This window comes from Xenopus tropicalis, chromosome 6 (genome assembly GCF_000004195.4).
Source record: "Xenopus tropicalis strain Nigerian chromosome 6, UCB_Xtro_10.0, whole genome shotgun sequence".
In the NCBI taxonomy this organism is placed as follows: Eukaryota; Metazoa; Chordata; class Amphibia; order Anura; family Pipidae; genus Xenopus; species Xenopus tropicalis.
In genome coordinates, this window is record NC_030682.2 from 65,446,480 (window position 1) to 65,467,657 (window position 21,178).

At 38.4% G+C, this 21,178-nt stretch overlaps 1 long non-coding RNA gene across 2 annotated transcripts in view; it reads left to right on the top strand.

Moving 5' to 3' along the window:
- Window positions 1–1,121: 1,121 nt before the first annotated feature.
- The window catches only part of LOC108647912, a 75,833-nt gene continuing 55,776 nt past the window's right edge, over window positions 1,122–21,178 (top strand). Inside the window, exons 1-2 of one of the 2 annotated variants that reach the window (XR_001924782.2) lie at window positions 1,122–1,376; window positions 13,969–14,034. This is a non-coding gene — a long non-coding RNA (uncharacterized LOC108647912). The remainder of the gene's footprint in view (window positions 1,377–13,968; window positions 14,035–21,178) is intronic. The other variant, XR_004223297.1, reaches the window with a different exon arrangement.

The following is a 21,178-nucleotide window of genomic DNA, read 5'->3' on the forward strand; positions in this document are numbered from 1 at the left end:
AAAGGCTGGTCAAGTTTAGATTGTTTATACTGGAGAAGAAGTGCTTAAGGGGGGAATATGATAACTATGTATAAAAATATAATTGGACCATGTAATAATCTCTCCAATGCTTTATTTACCAGTAGGTGGAATTCTCTTCCTAAATCAGTCGTACTGGCTGATACATTAGATAGCTTCAAGAAGGGGTTGGATGGCTTTTTATCAAATGAGAAAAAACAAGGTTATTGAAAACAGCTCCTAGTACAAGTCGATCTAGGGGCTGGTTCGATTGCCATCTTGAAGTCAAGAAGGATTTTTTCTCACTCTGAGGCTTCAGAAAGGGTTTCTTGCCTTTGTCTGAATAGTAGTTAAGCAGATTTTATATAGAACTAAGAGGCTAAACTTAATGGACGTGTTTTTTAATCTAACTTGCTATGTTGCTATACTGTATAACTAACTGGGTAGCTTGCCCTACGCTGTGCCATCAGCAATACTGTGAATGTTGAACACATCAAACAAAACTTCTTCTAAAATAGTGAAAGATGGAAAACATTTTTGTATTTAGAGAATGGAGGCAGTGGCAAAACTTTCTTGCATTTTATATATACCATGCTCTTCAGTTCTGATGATGCTTTAGTAACATGCCCAGTAAGGGGTAACAAGACAAAAGAGGAGGAAGTATCTAAGCACAAGCCCAGTGCTTAGCACTAATCACACTTAACTCAAATGATGCATGTAAATGAAGTGAAAAGAATATGGTTAGTAAGCACTCTTATAGTACTAATCAAAGATAGATCAATAGATGGAAAGAGAGACTGACGGATAAAACTAACAAGCTACATAGGAAGTAGAAGGAACATACTAAGGGAAAATGTATATATATATAGAAACATATACAGGTATATGTGTGTATATATACATACGTACGTACGTATATAAGTATATTTATATCAACATATATATACACATGTCTGGTGGGGTAGAACAGAAAGGGAGCGAACAGCAAATTGATGTAATCCAGGAAAATAAATGTAATCTAATCTGAGCATGGTATCAAGCCAGTGATATCAGGGGTGACAGAGAGCAGGTTACCATGGTAGAAAGGGTGTAATTGAGTGTGAAAGTGGGACAGGAATATAAAAAAGACAATAATGAAGATGGTGCTGGAGGGGAGAGAGTGCGGGTAAAAAAGAAGAAAAAGTAGTTTCCTTTAGACAGTGAACTTCAAGCCCCCCTCCCATTTATAACAGCCCCTGACAGGCAACGTACCAGGAAAACTGAATCTCAGCAGAAGTGTTCGAATCATCATGTTATTATTCAGCAAGGCAGACACTTAGACATTGCACCATACCTTCTGTCTGCAGCAGGATCGGGAATCTGATCCACTTATACCAAAGGTAAAAATAGATTCTGTGTCTTTTCTTGCATTGTAGAACACATATTTTATTGTTTTGCATGTTATTTGTCCTTTCAAAATGTTTACAGCTGCCCTGTTGCTGCAAATGTAACTGCACATGTAGAAGCTGACCTGTCATCCTGTCATTTCGTGCATAATATGCCTTAATGACTTAATATTTGTGAAATATTACATTACCTTTGTTTGCAAGATCCACTGGGCAGGGACTGATGTGAATGATATATTGTCCCAAGAATATGTTGGTGCTAAATAAAGGGTAAAATAATAATAATAACCCCTTAAATTATTTTTACATTCGATATGTAGAGGTCTAGAACTGTACAGTATGTGACTTGTTAATGGCATCTCAGGAAGCAAGTTTTACTGTTTTTTGCTTATCATTATTATTATTTTTTTGTAACGAGACAGACCACTATGTGATATAAAACTATGGGATGACAAAACATGTGCTACTGATGATCAGAAATATTTAGGCAGGTTATACAATCTTGGCTATAGTAGTTGCTGTTCAGAAATAAAAAATACAGACATTTTTATTACAGTAAAAAGATTTAAAGTGTTTAACAGCAAAATAGGTATATTAATTTTTGTTTTTTACTGGAGAGAGAAAATCCTATCTTCCCTTCATTACCCATGTATTCAGTGTGTATTTTAAAGACTTCACGCAGATCTTTGCTATATAGTGCCAACATGCTGTGCAGCAGCAGCTCATCATTTACATCATTCATTCCCCAGAGGAGCTTTTAGTCTATTAAATGATATTAATAAAGTTTACATTTATTAATAAATTATTAAACAGGAAATTTGTTTTTAATTTATTACACAATATAAACGTAATTGAGGCACTTCACAAACTTTAAGCCAGAAGTATAAACACTCTCCCGCAGAGTTTGTTTATGCGTAATTGTAACTGTGAATGTAGAAAAGTCAAATGCAAGACCATTGTACATTGAACACAAATGTTAAACACTACATAAAGAAGCACATGCTAGTTTTGGCCTTTTTTTCTTGGGCTCAATATATTTTAATGCAATACTACAGGGATTGAGTATCTATAATTTAATTTCTATTGACGGATGTGACAATATCTATATAAACTGTATATGTTCATGTTCAGATGTGTCTGAGTGTTTACATCCATATATATATTTATATAGACACACACTCACACCCATATATTAACATGGCTATGTTTTTCCATTTTCTTTTAAATCATTTTACCTAGTGTCAGAATATTTTATTAGGTATTCCAATTAAAGCTACAAAAAAGCATGTGTTTTCTGGATTGTTTGAAAATACCAGAAATTAATAATTCAACCTAGATAACCACAAAATACCTGTATGCAATCAACTGTTTATTTTAATGAAATACCATCTGCACAAAATACATTTGAAACTGAAATGTGCTAAAAATGAGCTGTAACATAAATCTGGATAACTATGTTAAGTAGCTGCTGAAAATTAAAAACATCAATTCAGTGACTGTGTGTATTTATACACAAGTCTTATTGGGTCATAAGACACATCCTACAGTTAATTTGATTTTGCTATAAAATTGCTGAATTGGGGACATTGCCATACTGTATGAAACAACTTTGTGGGTGTCTGATTACATTTAGGAAAAATATTAGGTATTGTATGCTTTATAAGGTGGAGCCTATGTGGAGTTAACCTGCGTAAAACATAAACGGAATCCCCTTGTCTTTGACACAAAAATTGAAACTATAATTTCATGGGTTTTTTTGGATGATTGCTGGAATGCCCAATACCCATCTATCTTGAAGTTTGATAGTTTCTCATTCTTAAAAGTAGCTGTATAGCTAAAGTGTTAGGATACCTCATGGGTGGAGCTGAAACCGTGAAGGACGTCTTATGCTACTTACTTCACTCCCACAGCGTACGTGGAGAAAGTAGGGCGGGAAGTACTTAGGAAAGGCAGGAAGACCGATATCCAGCAACTTAGCAGGAGTCAGAAGGAACAGGGTCAAATGGTTGTGGCAGGCAGAGTCCAAGCAAGGTCAAATAACCGGCAAAAGTTGTGGCAGATGGTGTTCAAGCAAGGTAAACTAACAGGCAAACGGTCAAGCACAGAATCAGAATACAGGTTTTCTAAAAACAGAGTATCATTGGCATACATCGTCACAGGTGTGGGGGGGTAGTATGAGGAACAAAAGAGAGGAAGGTGAATAGGGTAATCTTTTGCAAAGACCTAAAATGCTGAACCATCTGTTGCTTGCCTCTTGCTAATTTGTCATGTGGTGGAGTGAGTAGACAGATTATTGGGAGGGGCTGGGGAAGACTCAGAAGTATTAGTACAGATGGGTACAAATGACAAAGATGGAGACTTGGAGACTTCTAACCTTAGGAAGATTCATTTGTAGCTAAGAAAGTGGTGTATTGATTTGGGCTTTTAAGGAACTGGGCTGATTTTTCAATAGGTTACAGACTCTTGATAGAAACATGGTGATGGTTTAGCTGTTCTGGGGAAATGATAGCAAGTGAATTGAAGTAAATTTTAAACTAAGCATAGTGGGGAGGATGCAGTGAGTAATTCCAATAATGGTTTCAATCTTCATAGATGTCATCAGTGGAAGATATTGGAACATGGCTTCTGAGGGGGTAAGACTTGGATAGCAAAGAAAGTAATTGGAAATAAGTTTAGAAACTTGTTACATGAAAAATTTATGTCACAGATTGTTGAGGACCCAACCAGAAATCAAGCTGTACAGAATCTAATGACCTGTAATAGTCCAAACATATAGCAAATGTTCAAGTACTAGAACCGTTAAGTAATAGTTAGCATACTGTCATTTTATTTAATATTTGTTGCAAAGAACAAACATATACTCCAGCAAAATATATATATCATAAGAGACATGGGCATCATTTGAAATTATATTAAATCATTACGGCTCTTAATCTATTCACCAATAAGGAAATTTAAGAATGTTAAAGGAGAACTATACACCTGGGCGTAAAAAGCACCCTTTAGTTTAACTCTGTCCCTATCGCTAACTGCTAGCTAAAAATGCAGAGTAGCGCAGCAGTGTACCTGGCTTACATCTTCTTACTGACTGAAGACTCTTTGGGTCGCACCACCGACACAGATCCTGCTTGCGCCTGCGCAGTTGAAGCTGATTTCCTGCTACCTCCAACTGCGCATGCAAACAGGTTCGTATTGGTGGAGATACCCAAAGAGTCTTCAGTTGGCAAGAAGATATCCGCCAGGTATGCTGCTGCGCTACTCTGCATTTTTAGCTAAACTTAAAAACTATGCAATAAGGGAGAGGTGTCTAGGCAATGATAGTTAAGGGTACTTTTTGCATTCGTAGCGTTCTCCACAAGCCACATAGGACCACCCTTTGTGGCTTAACCCAGAAATAAGGAAATGAAAAGGGAAGCATACATGTCTGAGGGGATGCAAGCGGTGTAGAAAATGAGGAACTGATGGCCTTGCAGGCTAAGACTAACCTTCAAAAATATTAAAAGCGATCTTCCTTAAATTAAAAATAAATAATGCAATAAGATGTGCTTTCTAATATACACCACTTAGCAAAGTCCACAGCTGGCAAATAAAGTAAAATTCTATCACTCCATACAAAAACAAAAATAAACAAAAGAAATCAAAAGAAAAAACTCATAGGGCTCATCTGTTCAGTTGTGGTTGAGCAAAGTGGCCTCAGTTGTTGCATTAAAAACAAAATTTATTAAAGGTACTTGTATTTAAAGCTGCTTCTTTGGCATTGTTGTTCTGAGTGCTCGTTCATCCTAAAAATGATGTGCAAGTATACCTATTGACAAAGTCCTGTATCACTGGCAACCACCCTCTGTACACAGTTCTTTAGCCAGTTTACTAAAACCCCCAGACCATAGTAAAGAAAACAGTTTTGTTTATGTGGCACTGTATCCTGTATCAAGAGTTTTGATAAAATCTACATCTACTGCAACCCCACTGCTTAACTGTGTACTTACCATATCATGAAAGTTACTAAATTTCCCCTATTTCCACCAGGGCTACAAGCAAAGGCGTTTTCATAGTGGACAGCAAATTTACTAGGATAAAAAAACCTAATATCAGTTAGAGGCCCATATACAATGGCCTATCTAATTGAAAATTATAATCTCCCAAAGACAGAACAATAAGATAGTATGGAAGCCCTGGACAAGTTACAGGTTCAATGATTCATTACTTACCCACCTCCTTACTCTATAAAAAGATATAGTGCTATAATCAGAACCTGCGACCAGTTCGCACCTGAAAATATACCTCCATTAACCAGGTTATATTTTTTATTTTTCTCTTTGTTTTTTACATAATTGTTCATCTATATTCACATACACTGCAGAATTCTATGCGATACTTCAGATAATCAAGTTGCGGTCTCTAATAGTAAATGAAAGAGACAATATTGATGGAACTGAAAAAAATATGCAAAAGGGGCGGAGCCCCAACCTGATGTGCATTATCAGGTACAAACGATGAATACATGCAATGTTAAAATCAAATCTGCATTCTGTAACCACTGTACGCTAATTATTATATGCAAGAAGCAACTTGTATGTTTGATATGAAAATTTTCTAAAAATAAAAATATTAAAAAAAAAGTTACTAAATTTGACCATAAGAAAGCTATGCTGATGTCAACTTAAAATGCCATTTAGCATTATTTTCAATGTGATTCCTTAACAAGCTTTCAAATGACTTTTTCACTGCAAATGTCAAACTTACAGACATATAACTGGCAGGCTGAAATTGTAATCACCTTTTAAACACTGGAATTACTTCAGCTGTTGTCCAGTCCATTGGTTCCTAACCTGATGGAAGGAAGTCTGAGAAAATCAGAATAAGAGGTCAGGCTAAAATTAAGGTTCCCAGAGTATGTACACGTTTATTCCATTAGGCCCTGATGCCTTGTTAACTTTGAGTAAGCATTAAGTGCTGTATAGTGTGCCAGCCACTGATTTGATTGAGTTGAGATATCTGTGCCGGTGTCGACCCCTGTGGGTCTGGAAACTCCTCTATTGCTTTTTTACAACACTTTTTGTAGTATTTATATTCTTTAAACACAGATGTTATCCCCTTTGACTTGTAGTATGTAAATGCTTTGCTTTTCATTCATATTAACTTTCTTACTGATTTAAGCCCCACAGAGTTGTCCTTAAAAATTTTTTTCATAAGTGCTCCTAGAATCTGAATTTCAGTTTAAAACAATTGGGGGGCTGAAAACAAGGCAGAGGATAGGCAGCTTATTAAGCACCCATTTGCAGGGGCCAGTGAAGTGACAGGGGGGAAAGGACAGTTAGGGGTTTTGTTGCTTGCCCGGTACTAAGGTTTGGTTTGTGGTGAAGTGAGTAGACGAATTATTGGGAGGAGCTGGGGAAGATCCAGTGTTCTTGATACACATTGATACTAATGACAAAGTTAGAAGAGGTGGTAAAGCCCTCAAAAATGATTAAAAGAAACAGGGTGGCCTGCTTGGTTTAGTTGATAAGCTGGTATAAAACTAGAACTCTCCCAAGAACACTATATTTGGGGGGGGAGAAAGCAGTTAGTAGTTATACAAGCTGGTACTAGTATAAAATGTATGTTTACAAGTGCAAAATACAATAGCAAAATGGCACTGGATAAGAAATATGATGCATTTAGAATCCCTAAAACATGGCTGGATGACTCACATGACTGGACAGTAAATGCAGAAGGTTACTCTTTATTTTGGAGGGACATTGGAAATAAAAAAGGGGAGGATATGTGTGTGTGTTTGTTAGGTAGGTAAGGCTGCTAGTTTAGGGCAACTCTTCATAATGGGGATTTATATTACCCAGATATTGAGTGGAGCAATAGTACTGTTAGGACAGTTAATGGAAACAAGCTTAGAAATGTACTACATGACAATTTTATGTCACAGATTGAGGAGCCAACCAGAAATCATGCTATGCTGGATATGTGGATGTACTATTGATCTCTAACAACCCAAAATGTATAGCGAATGTTCAGGTGCTAGAACCCTTGGGAATAGTGACCATAATGTTATCTCATTCAATGTTTTTTACAAAAAGCAAATATAAAATAAGACCACTAAGACCCATACCTTAATGCTGTGGAATGGCAAGAAAAATATATATTTATATTTGCAATAATCACAGTACATGCTTTAAACACAATTCCATTAAATCTGCCTGCAGATGACTTTTATCTGCGGATTGTGCTGTGCCAGAGTTTTTATTCACAGCTTGTTGGGGCCCCTAGCAGCATATCTCATGTACCAAAACTGGGCATGCAAGCAGTTATAAAGCATAGAAAGACTGGCAGGAAACATGGGACATGGCTGATTGGATCCCAAGGTATATGCAAGTGTGGGAGGTGTGTAAAATGTAATTCAGTAACTCATATCATCCAAAACAGGCAGTGAATATCAGGTAAGGGGCTATTAATTGTCAGAGTGAGTGTGTTATTTACATACTCAAATGCCCCTGTGGGAAACTTTATTTTGGCGAGTCCACCAGATTTATCACTATCAGGATTGGCCAACATAAGCGTGATATTAGATTGGAAAAGGTTTCTTCACCTGTTGCAAGACATTCTCAAATAGAGAAACATCAAGTTAGCCAACCCAGATTTAGGGGTGTTGAAAAAGGCCAAAGAGGGGTGGAGCTATTGATGAAACAGAGGGAATTGAAGTGGATTTATAAATTGAATGCCCTCTTACCCAGTGGTCAGAGAACTGTCATCTTTTAAAAAGTGATCACTGATAATGACATTGACTTGCTGTATTGTTTGAGAATTGTTTTCTCTAGTGTTTTTATTGCATATATTTAAAGACATGTTTAATCTCCTCTACAGGCTTTTTCAATATACCTTGGGGTGAATTGTATGATGATAAAGGGATGATTCCCAAAGTGATATACAGAACCATATAATGGTTGAAAGATGTAATCTGACTGTCTTGGAAAATATATGTGTATTCTTGTCCTGAATGACTTTATTTTGCACTTACTTTTCCTTATGGGCAAAAAGAATTTGTATTATGAAATTTGGATATATGGAATGAAACTGGGCACCAGTGACTTGTCCTTGCACTTTAATATGGATAAGTCTTGTATATTTATGAAGATTGATTAATGTTTTTATCTATCTATCTATCTATCTATCTATCTATCTATCTATCTATCTATCTATCTAGCTCTATGCCCTTTGCACTTTGTAATCTGTATGCACTCTGTTAATTCTGTGAGGCAACACTTTATAATGGGACTAAGCCCTTTACATAATGGTAAAAATGTTTAGGTGATGCACTTTGTAAATAATTTGTGCAATGTCAGAATGGCCAACTGAGATACCAGAAAAACTCCTGGTGGGCCCAGGTGTCATTGGGCCCTCCTGCCCACCCAACCATTTGCCTTGTATTTTTATACCTTGGTTATTCACAATTTTTATATATGAACAAAAAAAGAACTGGAAGGGAAGATAGATATGTTAGGAAAACTGATTAAGACAATAACGACGGTTAGTGAGAAGTAAAAATAGGTTTGAAAGGGTTCCTGCAGTCTAAAGTTTTCTGGTGGCCCAGTCTGCCACTGAATGTGTGGTGATTGTTTTTAAAGCCCTTTGCATATGCAGAGAAGTGTTTAAATGGTGCCTGCATGTTTGCTGTAAATATTTGCAGGTGCATTATCTAGGGGATAGGGGTTGTTATGCAACAGCAGTAAAGTGAGTGCTGAGTTGCGCACATGCGCAGTTCTAAGATTGTAATATCATAGAAGCACATGTGATGTCTGCAGAAAGGCCGAACATACATGGTATATATTTTGCAAGCAAGACTGTATAAATTAGAGTTCTCTTGACAAAGGTGTTCCAGCCAAAACTTTGGGGTAAATCTCTCATCCAGAGAATCCTTTTCATACATGTATGCGATTCAGTGCTTGGTTCATTTGTATGCATATGACCTTGATATGCATTGCGATTATGTACCTTTAATTGTATTGCATTGCTGTTTATGCATAAACTTTGGATAAAGACTTTTTCATTGCAGTACCACTGACTACCGTGTTTTTTAGTGTGCAAGACCTTTCTATACTTTAGTTCTGTACTCGTAATCCTGCATTGGGAGGATATTTTGATTTTAGCACCTAACCGGCTGATTGGTAAATGTACATGAGCAAGCTTTTCTTAACCCAAGGTCGCCATCGACAATTCTTTTTTTGCGAAACAGCTGCAAAATTTCGCCACAGAAATTTCATGTAAAAAAAAAGTTGTGGTCACGTCAAAAAAAAAGTTGTGTCAAAATGGGTGTGTTTGCATCAAAATAGGGTTTGTTTAGCCAAAAATTTTTGGCTAAAAAAAGCCACCCCCTTTAGGGAAATTCACCTTTTGTAGACCCCCAGCATTATATACATCTTGGGGTACCCCTAGAACATTTTTTAAAAAATGGTGGGCAACTGAACTCTTAGGGGCCGATTCATTAAAACACGAGTTCGAATCCCGAATGGGAAAAATTCAGCTTGGATATGATAATTTCTGAAGATCGCAAATATCACGAAAATGCTTATGAAAACATCGTATTAGTCACGATAATATCGTATTGGCGATCTGAAAGTCACTAAATTTTCGTACCGAACAATTGTAAACAGCGGCAGAACCTTTCCGAATTTTCGAATGAACGATCTGAGCGTTTCGTGTCTTAATAAATCTCCCCCTTAAAGTTTTCTCATGATAACCCCCTATTCTGCAGTCCTGTGGCCACTCTGGGTTCTTTTTTTTCTCAGTTACTATATAACAATATGCAGTTTAATGTAGTTGCAAGTTCAAACTTCCTACTTAAGCATAATTGTTTGTACGCTTTCAAGGAAAGTACCATGGAATGCATAATGGCACCTTTGTATGCCTTAAGTAAAGGATTTTATCTGTGCAGATTTTTCAGCTTTAGCTACTTTTTCAATTTAATTCTATATAAGATACAGTAAACGATTAAAACTACTTGACAGCAAGAGTAATTATCCTCAAGAACTGTGAAGTGGGAGAACAGAAACTGCTAACCTCTATATTAAGTTGTGAAGCTTTCACTCTTTTCTCTTTTCTTTTCAACCTGCATAAAGACTGGGGGAGTACACAAAAGGGCTTTAATGTCAAAAACCATTCACCTTATAATAACTGAGATTATTTGTATTACTTCTTCCCTTATGAATCCAACCAAGTCATGTTAAGGTAATGCACAGAAACACAATCACTGGGGCTTTTGTAAAAAAATCTTTTATAAACATCAGGAAAGAAGGAAGTGCTGCATGATACTGGCTAGCCACTCTGAATTTCTTAGGGTAATGACACATGGAGAAATTTGTCGCATGCAGTTAAATCTTGGCTACCACCGGTGACAAATATCCTGTGTGCCATTACCCTTACACTAATGCCTCATGGAGAGATTAGTCGCCTGCGATAAATTTCTGCTACTGCAGGCTACCAATCTCCCCAAAATGCCAGTGGAAAGGCCTATGCATCACTTTGTTTTTCCGAAATGGTGCAAAGCTTGCCCCTGCAGGCAACTTTGCGCCACATTGGAATATGAAGCAATGCGTAGACCTTTCCCCCAGAGATTCCCTTTATTTCTGGTGGAACGGCTTTTCAAGAAGCTTAGTCGTCCGGTGTAGCAGAGATTTATTGCAGGCGACTATTTTTTTTGTGGGACATTAGCCTTAAAGTTCCACAAAGCCTGTCTTTTCCTTCAAAACAACTTTCTCATTTGAACAGTCAGCAAACTACCCCTTCCTTTTACAATCCTCTCTTACAAAGGGAAACCATATTAAATAATAAACTACTACCTAGTAGCCAGGTAAAAAGAGTGAAATACATTTTAACCATAAAACATACATGACCTTATTTCCTCTTACATATTCTTAATAGCAGTGTTTTGGTTAGACTTATGTAGGCAGCTTGCTCCTAAATTTGTGCATAATCTAGGCTTTTACACTAGAATAGTATATTGTGCCAACCTGCTTGTGGGTCTGGTTAGTACAAGCAGACTGCCAGGTGGGACTGTATTGTTTGCTACCATTGCTATTGCCAGATTGGATGACCAAGCTGCTAAGGCAGTGAGGCAACTGAGGTAGGTAATAGATATTAGTAGTGTCCTTTATGGAAAGTCAGGAGGAGCAGAACATTATAATTCAGCAGCTATTTGTGGTACAGACTACTAAAAGCTGCAAGGAGTTCAGTTTTCATAATAACGTGAAAAGAATGGACTGTCACAGAAAGATGGTAGTGAAAGATCAGCAACATCTGAAGGTCTTTGGGTACCAAGTGGAGCTAGGAGGTGTTGGTAATCTACAGCTGTGCAGAATGGGCTGACAGTGGGAGTTTAAAAATATAGTTAAACTTAAGTTACAATACCATTGCCAGATATAATGAACTATTTGGCTATTTGGTGATGGGATAGTTGGAAGCCCCATACCAAGTCACTAGGATTCCCATGCTTTAGGTTATTTAAAAGCAGGGGTCAACTGATTTAATTTTACATTTAGTTTTAGTACCTATGTCACTTGCAGGTACTAGTAGTGTTTCTCTCTTCTCTTTTGCTAAACAGCAAATTGTTTTTTTTGTAGACATCTAAAGAACCCGCAGATTTTGATCTGATTTTGTGGGCCAGACTTTATCTGCTTGTTATGCAATACCACAAGATTTTGTGGGATTCTACAAAATCTGATCCCTACTGCTCTATTGTAAATCAGATCAGATAAAGTTGGATGGTGTGTTTTGTCTACAGACATTACTTTGTCAGATGTGGTTGTATGGCTCGTGATGAGTGAATGTGTTTGCTAGGCATGGATTTGCAGCAGAATTTTTTATTTCAGCATCAACTAATTTTTTTGTGAAACTGAGGCAAAAATTCCCCACAACAAAAAATTCACCAAAAAAAATGCTCATTGAATATAATGAACGCCCATTGAGGCCGATTCTTAAAAGGTTGTTATCACATAACGCATAGTTTTATGTGTTAAAAAGTGTTCTTTTATTAAGTAACGATTCATCAAAGTCATTTTGCATGCGTTACTAGTAATATCGCAAGCGCAAAAATCTCAGTTATTGCATTGCGATAATTATCTAATAGAATAAGTACTGGCGCATAATTCACAGACATATTTTAAGCATTTAAAGCATGAAATATGCCGATAATTATTGTGAAGATTAACACCTCCTAGGAGTGGGCGTTATTAAACAACATTACGGTTTGTGAGTGTTTGTGGTGACAAGATGGAGTTTGCAGTCGGATTTTTTCTTGATTGTGAAGATAATCAAGTATGTGATCGTCCTAGAGTGATGCATCCTCGAGTTTTCAGGGAAAGATCAACTCTAGAGGGATTACCAGAGGAGGTAATAGTGAGGCGCTATAGATTAAGTAGAGTAGCAATCTATGGCCTGTATGAGGTACTGGAGTTTTATCTGCAGCCACTAACACACAGAAGCCATGCTGTTCCTGGCATAGTGTAACTTCTGTGCTCCCTTCATTTTTTCGAAAACTGAAGTTTTTAGAAAGCTGGAGCGATATATGGTGGAGTGTCACAGCTACATTTTCACGTTGCCTTGGGCAGGTCCTATATGTTCAGTGTCTGGTAATTATATAAAGTTTCCCATCAATAGAAATGACTGGAACATTGTAAAAAGAGAGTTCTATGGTGTGAGTGGCATGTGACATTTAATCCACCACTAGACAAAGAGCATATTTTCTGGAATCGCAAAAATTATCATTCTCTGAATATCCAAGTCGTTTGTTGCAGTAAGATGAATATCATGATGAATATTATGATTATTTCCAGGCTCCTCACATGATTCTTACATCTTGAAGCAGTCTGGATTAAATGCTGATTTTTAAATCACGCATGAAATAACACATAAACATATTGCATGCTTTAAAATATCACTTAAAAATATGTCATAAATAATGACAATAAAATTGCTTCTTAATTCAGACAAGTGTCCTTTTTCGATCGTTTATTGTAAAAATATAAGAAGTTATACTATTTTTAACGCATGCTAAAAATAACACTCATTTTGATGGCCTTTAGTGTGGCATTGACTTCATTGCATTTGGAATGAGAGAAAACTTGTATATGGAGTAAAAGTTGCGCATGTAAAAAAAATTGTTGAACACATAAAAAAAAATTGTTGCACACATAAAAAAATAAAATTGTCATGTAAAAAAATTGTAATTTTTTCTGCAGTTTCAGATATTTACCGCAACGCGAAATGGACAGATTTGCTCATCACTATGGATGGCAAATCTTTCATGTACTGTAGTTTACACATCAGATTATGTATCACTCCCATTATATTTTTTGGCCTCTGCAACATAAGACTTGTAGGATGCAATCTGTTGATCCCAGCCCCAACCTACAGAATCACCTACAGAATCAGAATTTAGCTGTAACTGTTTTGCTGTTTAATTTATACATGTCATGTTTCAGTTATTTTTCTTTATCCTTTAACACATGTATACACATAAAAACAAATATCCTAAATCATTACTAAATTGTATCATAACATCAAAAATAAATTTTCTCTTTTTTTTTCCAGTCTCTGTTAGGCACTCCCCTATACCAGTTAAGCCTTCCCAGCGTGCAATTCCATCTGCACGGATCATTAATAAGGGGTAAGTAACAAAGTATTGCAGTCAAACTTCAGGGTATCACCTTGTTATTAAGGGAAATGGCACACAAGGAGATTTGTCATCTGCAGGAATTGAAATTAGTCTGAATGCAGATGGATGTTGACATCAGAGTCAGTTAAGTAAGTTAAGTGATTCTTTACTTTGATAGTGACCTTTTGGAGCACAGTATATGGAACTTATACAATAAATCTGCTTCCAAATTCTTTATAACTTTGGAATGCAGGGAGAAGAACTGATTAGCAATTTGACAGAATAATACTTTATAAATTGCAAAGTGTGTTGGTGTAGGAGGTTCTGGAGTCACCTTTGAGTGTGTTAGGAAGATTCAGTACAGATCTCTTGCAGCAAAAGTGTGTCCTGTGTTATTGTGAGTAGCATAAACCTCACAGTCTGAAAGTGCATAGCATCAGCAACACTACAGTACCGACTGAAATACGATATCAGCAAAAAAATTCCAATATATCGGAGTAATAAGCAGACCAACATCACATTGAGTTCATTTTCCTTTAGTGGTAGGAAATCACAAGAATGGTACTAGAACACCTATAAACTCCCAATATTATCAGTTGAGGAGTACTTTCAAATTAGAAAGTTGAATGTGTGCCCTACACTTTTTCATTGTACCTCCACTAATTCTCCAGCCTAAATTACATTAAACAATAAGTAAACCTTTTTTTCTATCGCTAAAATCACTTTAAATAGTGCCCAGAATAGCATATCTTTATTCCTTCATTCAGTTTTATTTTGTTTCTACAGCACAAGTAGCTCATTTCAGCTACTTCCTAGTCTAGCCCCACCCCTTTTCTGTTCTGTGCTCTCCTTCTCCCTCTGATTGTGAAGATGATGTGTCAAAGAGGTGTCTACTGCACATGCTTGATTAATTTCCATTGGGGAAGAGGCAACAAGCATATTCAGTAGGCACCTTTTTGACCATCTTCACAGTAAACGAGAGAAGGAGAGCTCAGAAAAAGAAAAGGGGGCAGAACTTAATGCTAGACTAGGAAGCTAAAAGAGACATAGTTGTGCTTCTTGTAATTCTAAAAGGACATAAAAATGAATGCAGGGAGAAAGGTATGTTATTTTGGGGGCTTTGAGTATTTTAGGGTATTTTAAAATAAAATACTTACTTATCCTTTAAAGCTTTGTCCTGTACTGTTCAGCCTGCTACAAACTTCATGCATACTTTTCCTCCATACCCCTTCTTCCATGGGATGTTAAACATACTTAGTGCTTCCTTCTCCCAGCTCCGTTATTTATAAATTAAAGGAAAACCCCCAGAATGAATACTCAACCAATAGATAGTTTATATTATGTTAAGTGACCCATGATCCACCATTTAGTGATGGGCTGTGTGTTCCCTCCAAGGTCACATGCGCAGAAATAATGCAGCTTTTACTGTAACAGGAAGAAGTGTGGACGCAAAAGACAAAACTCTGTCCATTAATTGGCTGATGTGACCTAACATATACATAGTGTGTCTTGGCTTGTTTGTGTGCACAGTAAATGCTATGATCCCAAGAGGAGGATTACCCAATACCACTTTAATACCTATTGCCTGCTCCCTCCATCCTTCATCACTCTTTGTCAAAGCAAATAGATATGTTTGTGCTTGGCTGGGGGTTGAAATCTCTGTTAATATAGTTTTTAGTCTGGAAAGGCCAGTAGATGAAGTATAGGGAGAGAAGAGATGTAGAGAATGGAGGGAGCAGAGCACACAGTTAAATTTCAGAAACATGTCCTAACATGGACTCATAGGCATTTGGCCTAGTTGTATTTCTATGCTTTTTAAAGAATTGAATAAACTACAGTTTTATGGAAGACTTCAGTGATGCGGCCTCTGCTTTCTGTTGAGTTTTGATTGCAGCTGGAGCAATTTGGAGTTGAAATGAGGGCGAGGAATGGCCATTGTAGCAACTTTATTGTTTTATTACTCTAACATGGACATCAATTTTTAATTTTCATGTATCATGTGCTTTGTTATTTTATTGTGATATATTAATGATTTACTGAGTGTTTATTTTTATCTTCTTAAATTTATGACCATACAGAGTATATATGGCCCTCCTCACTCAGTCCATACTTGGTTTTATGGTTAAGGAAAATATTCTTTTAAAGATACAGTTATAAAGGGTATGTGATTTATATTGAGGTGTTATGTCAATCATGGGGTAATTACGTCAGTGTATTTTGATTTTGTGTAGTATTTAATGTAATATTGATTGACTTTCCAACGTTCCTGTAGGTTAATATTACTTAACCAAAAGTTACCAACATACTACTACACAACACCTACTGAATCTCTGCAGTTTTTTGAAAACCTGGGCTTTTATTAGAATAATTGGACAATATTTGTAGAAAAAAAATTATTATAAAGGGCATTGCATTTGTAGCAGCTCATTCTGGGTTGAGTTTAATACTAGACATCAGAGAAGTGCTGTCAATGTATAGGTACTCTGATTAAAATAAGCAGAAATAGCAAAATGATAAATGCAGCAATAAACTTGTCATTACAAGAGTTAAAGCAAAGATCCACAGATAACTGTGGTCTATATATGTGCCAAAAATAGCTGAAGCAAGGGAACAAAGTCTAATATTTTGATGAAGAATCTTAGTGTTGTCATAGTAACAATGAAATCAACTGCCACAGAGCAGCAACAATTATAAGCAAAATGCAGCATTCAGTGCTTATCTACAGTCCCATCAGTACAGGCACCATAGGAAAAAAAGCATCAGTGAACATATTAAAAACCTACATAGGAACACAACAATAAATGCCCACACGTAAGAGCCCTTTAGGTCAGTGGCCAAAAATACCTCTGTATCAAGGACAGACTACTGCAACATATTACTAGCTGGTTTCCAAGAATCTCCACCTACTGCATTTCATCTTTATAAACTTGCTTACTGCCTGCATCATAATCTCTTTCTACCACTTCACTACTTAAAGTTTCTCCTGGCTCTTGGTCAAGTGGCTCATTAAGTATATAATTCTTATTCTGTCCTTCAGAGTCCTGCGTCCTGCATTATTCTGCTTCTCTTTAAATATCCACTCTCTCATCTTGCCATACAATCCCTCCAGGACCCTGCACTTAGCTTGACACAGTCTATTTACCATACAGTTCACTGCAAGAGCTGAGTTACACATAAAACCTTTCTCACTGAACTGTATGGTAAATCTGATATCTCTGCCATCTTGCACTACATTTACTGTATTCTCAAAGAACTTAACTGTATACTAATGTAGCCCACTTTTTGAACGGTGCTGCTACTGGTGCCCTTATGGCTTACTTCTGGCGCTAACAGGAGTCCTGAGCCCCCGCTTACTATGGGGGTTAACAGGGAGTCTTCACTCTTAATGGCGTGCCTACACCCAGGGGTGATACTGTGGGACTATAACTCCCACCCTGGGACCTGATATTACACTGTAGCCTTGTCGGGGACTCCACACAACTCCCGGCACCTTGCCCCTCCCTGGGGTAGCTGCTTACCGGCGGGTAGGTGATCCCTGGTGCAGGAAAGAGCCGGACATACAGAATGTGATGAACCAGATGAATGTCTTTATTTGGTCAAACCCTCTCCAGGAGTGGCATACATTCGACAGGGCATGTACTCCTCAGCTTCACCTTAAGACACTACCTAGACACTTTGGGCCCTGCTCTCAAGCAGATGTATTGCTGGGGGGCCAATATCCGCCCATTCTAACTTAAGCACCTACATGTCACTCCTGGAGTGACCTATCACCAGAACTGACCATCTAATAACTGAGCCTGTTGTACTCCTCTACCCAGAGGCAGTCCCAGACCTTACACCACATGGCTGCAGCCCCTTATATAACCTTGCCCACCACCCTGTGGCTGCGACTCAAGCTGCAGGGATACTCCCTGTTAACTACTAATATCCCAGACCATACCAAGTGTCCCATTAACCAGCACCACCCTGGGGCCTATACTAGGGGTGTCCATCCTACGGGGCCCAATTCTGTCAAACCCCTACACTAACAATCATAGTACGTTAGGTTGAAAAAAGACACATATCCATCAAGTTCAACCTTTTATGCCTATATATAACCTGCCTAACTGCTTGTTGATTCAGAGGAAGGCAAAAAAAACCTTCTCAAGCCTCTCTAATTTGCTGCAGAGGAGGAAAAATGGAACCTCCTTTCTCGTAATCGGAATGGGTGCCCTTGTGTCTGCTGGAAGGACCAACTGGTAAATATATATATATACAAATAACCCCTTAAGTGATGCCTCTTCTCCAGCATAAACAATCCCAACCAGTCTTTCTTCATAACTGATACTTTCTATACCCTTTATAAGCATAGTTGCCCTTCTCTGGACCCTTTCTAACTCAATAATGTCCCAGTTGAGCACTGAAGACCAAAACTGCATTTCATATTCTAGATGGGGCCTTACCAGCGCTCTGGATCCTGGATGGAATTAATTGGGCTGCAGAGTTTTGTGCCATCTGCAAACACTAATAAATTACTTACCATAGCTTCCTCTAAATCATTAATAAAAGTGGACCCAGTACAGAACCCTGAGGGACCCCACTAATAATCTTACTCCAAGTAGAGAATGTACCATTAACAAGCACACTCTGTACCCGATCCTGTAGCCAGTTTTCTATCCATGTGCAAATGACTTCATTAAAACAAACAGACCTTAGTTTAGAAAGCAGTTGTTTGTGGGGCACTGTATCGAATGCTTTGGCAAAGTCCAAATAGATCCCATCTACTGCATCCCCACTGTCCAGTTTCTTACTAACCTCATCTTGAAAAGCAATTAAATTGGTCTGACATGACCTGTCCTTCATAAAGCCATGCTGATTACTGCTCATAATGCCATTCTCCAGAACATAATTTTGAATGTGACCTCTTAACAGGTCCTCAAATAACTTGCCCACCACTGATGCCAAACCTACTGGCCATAATTGCCAGACTGAGATCATAAATATATGTTTAAATATAGGAATTATATCAGCTTTCCTCCAATCCATAGGTACCATACCAGATGAATGCAAGTCTGAAAATATCAGAAATAGAGGCCTGGCTAGCACTGAACTAAGCTCTCACAGTACCCGAGGATGTATTCCATCTGGCCCTGGTGCCTTGTTCAAATTAATTTTGAGTAACCATTTATGTACCATATCCTGCATCAGCCACTGACTAGATTGAGCTGAGCCAACAGTGCAGTTATCAGCTGGGCTCTCAGGTTTCTCTATTGTATACACTAAAGCAGTGCTGTCCAACTTCTGTGGTACCGAGGGCCGGAATTTTTCCGACCTACGTGGTAGAGGGCCGATAATGGAAGCCAGTTTTGACCACTCCCCTTTTTGAAACCGCACCCACTTGAAACCACACCCATGTTATCACATGACCATACCCATATTAATGGTTGTAGTACAGCAAATACCTGCCATACTCTGCCTTCCCTACCCTGCCTGTGTGTGCCATACTCTGCCTTCCCTACCCTGCCTGTGTGTGCCATACTTTGCCTTGCCTACCCTGCCTGTGTGTGCCATACTCTGCCTGCCCTACCCTGCCTGCGCCATACTCTGCCTTCCCTACCCTGCCTGCATGTGCCATACTCTGCCTTCCCTACCCTGCCTGTGTGTGCCATACTCTGCCTTCCCTACCCTGCCTGTGTGTGCCATACTCTGCCTTCCCTACCCTGCCTGTGTGTGCCATACTCTGTCTTCCCTACCCTGCCTGTGTGTGCCATACTCTGCCTTCCCTACCCTGCCTGTGTGTGCCATACTCTGTCTTCCCTACCCTGCCTGCATGTGCCATACTCTGCCTGCCCTACCCTGCCTGCGCCATACTCTGCCTTCCCTACCCTGCCTGCATGTGCCATACTCTGCCTGCCCTACCCTGCCTGTGTGTGCCATACTCTGCCTGCCCTACCCTGCCTGTGTGTGCCATACTCTGCCTTCCCTACCCTGCCTGTGTGTGCCATACTCTGTCTTCCCTACCCTGCCTGTGTGTGCCCTACTCTGCCTTCCCTACCCTGCCTGTGTGTGCCTTACTCTGCCTTCCCTACCCTGCCTGTGTGTGCCATACTCTGCATGTGTGTGCCATACTCTCTCTGCCCTGTATGGCACACACAGGCAGCATACAGTGACACAATGTTGGCACTGCTCCTACAGTCTGCACAATAACTATATATTAAAAAAAAAAAAAAACTTTTTAATTGCAGTACCACCTCAGTTCTTTTTGTAGTGTGCAGGGTTTATTTGTGGGTTTCTACTGCTGTCTGAGGTGTGAACAGGTAAACAATGTGGGTGATTACAGCCTGAGCCTGAGGTGTGAACACTGCAGGGGTTAAACAATGTAGGGATTAAAAGGTGTGAACAACACAGTGGATTACATTTTTAAACAATACAGAGGGATTACAGCCTGAATCTGAGGTGTGAGCCATGCAGGGGGCCAGTTAATCACAGTACTGATACCATTTAAAGCTTACATAAGAGTAAGCCATCAAAGCAGCCAGGCAGGTGGGGGGCCACACAGAGGGGGGTCGCGGGCCGCATGCGGCCCGCGGGCCGCCAGTTGGACAGCACTGCACTAAAGGACCGATTTAGCACATTTAGTTTTTCTGTGTCAGTTATAACCATATTGTTACTATAATTCAATGGAGCCACAATGTACTCCTAATTTTGTACTTTTGACTCATGGATTGCTGTTTTACAATACTTGTTATAGTGTTTATATTCATTAAATGCAGCTTAAATTCTTTCCTTTTTTCCTATTAACATCTTTACTTATGAATTAAGCCACATAGGGTGGTTCTTAATGCTTCTACATTTACTTCTTAAGAGAATAAATTGAGAATATGAATGACAACCATTTCTGTTCTGAGTTTGAGCAGAAAACCTAGCACCCAATCTATACTCTAATGGACAGCCCTTAAGGAGTTTGCTTTTTTTGAAATTAAGGGTCATTGTTGCCCCAGTGTATATTTGTTTTTCACACCAAACATAAAATGATATAACATTATGGTTGCTATTACCCAGGGGTTCAACCACTTGCACATTTGCTATACGTTCTTGGTCATTAGAGATCACTAGATCCAATACAGCATGGTTTCTGGTTGGCTCCTCAACAACTTGTGACTTCTCTGGCAGTTCT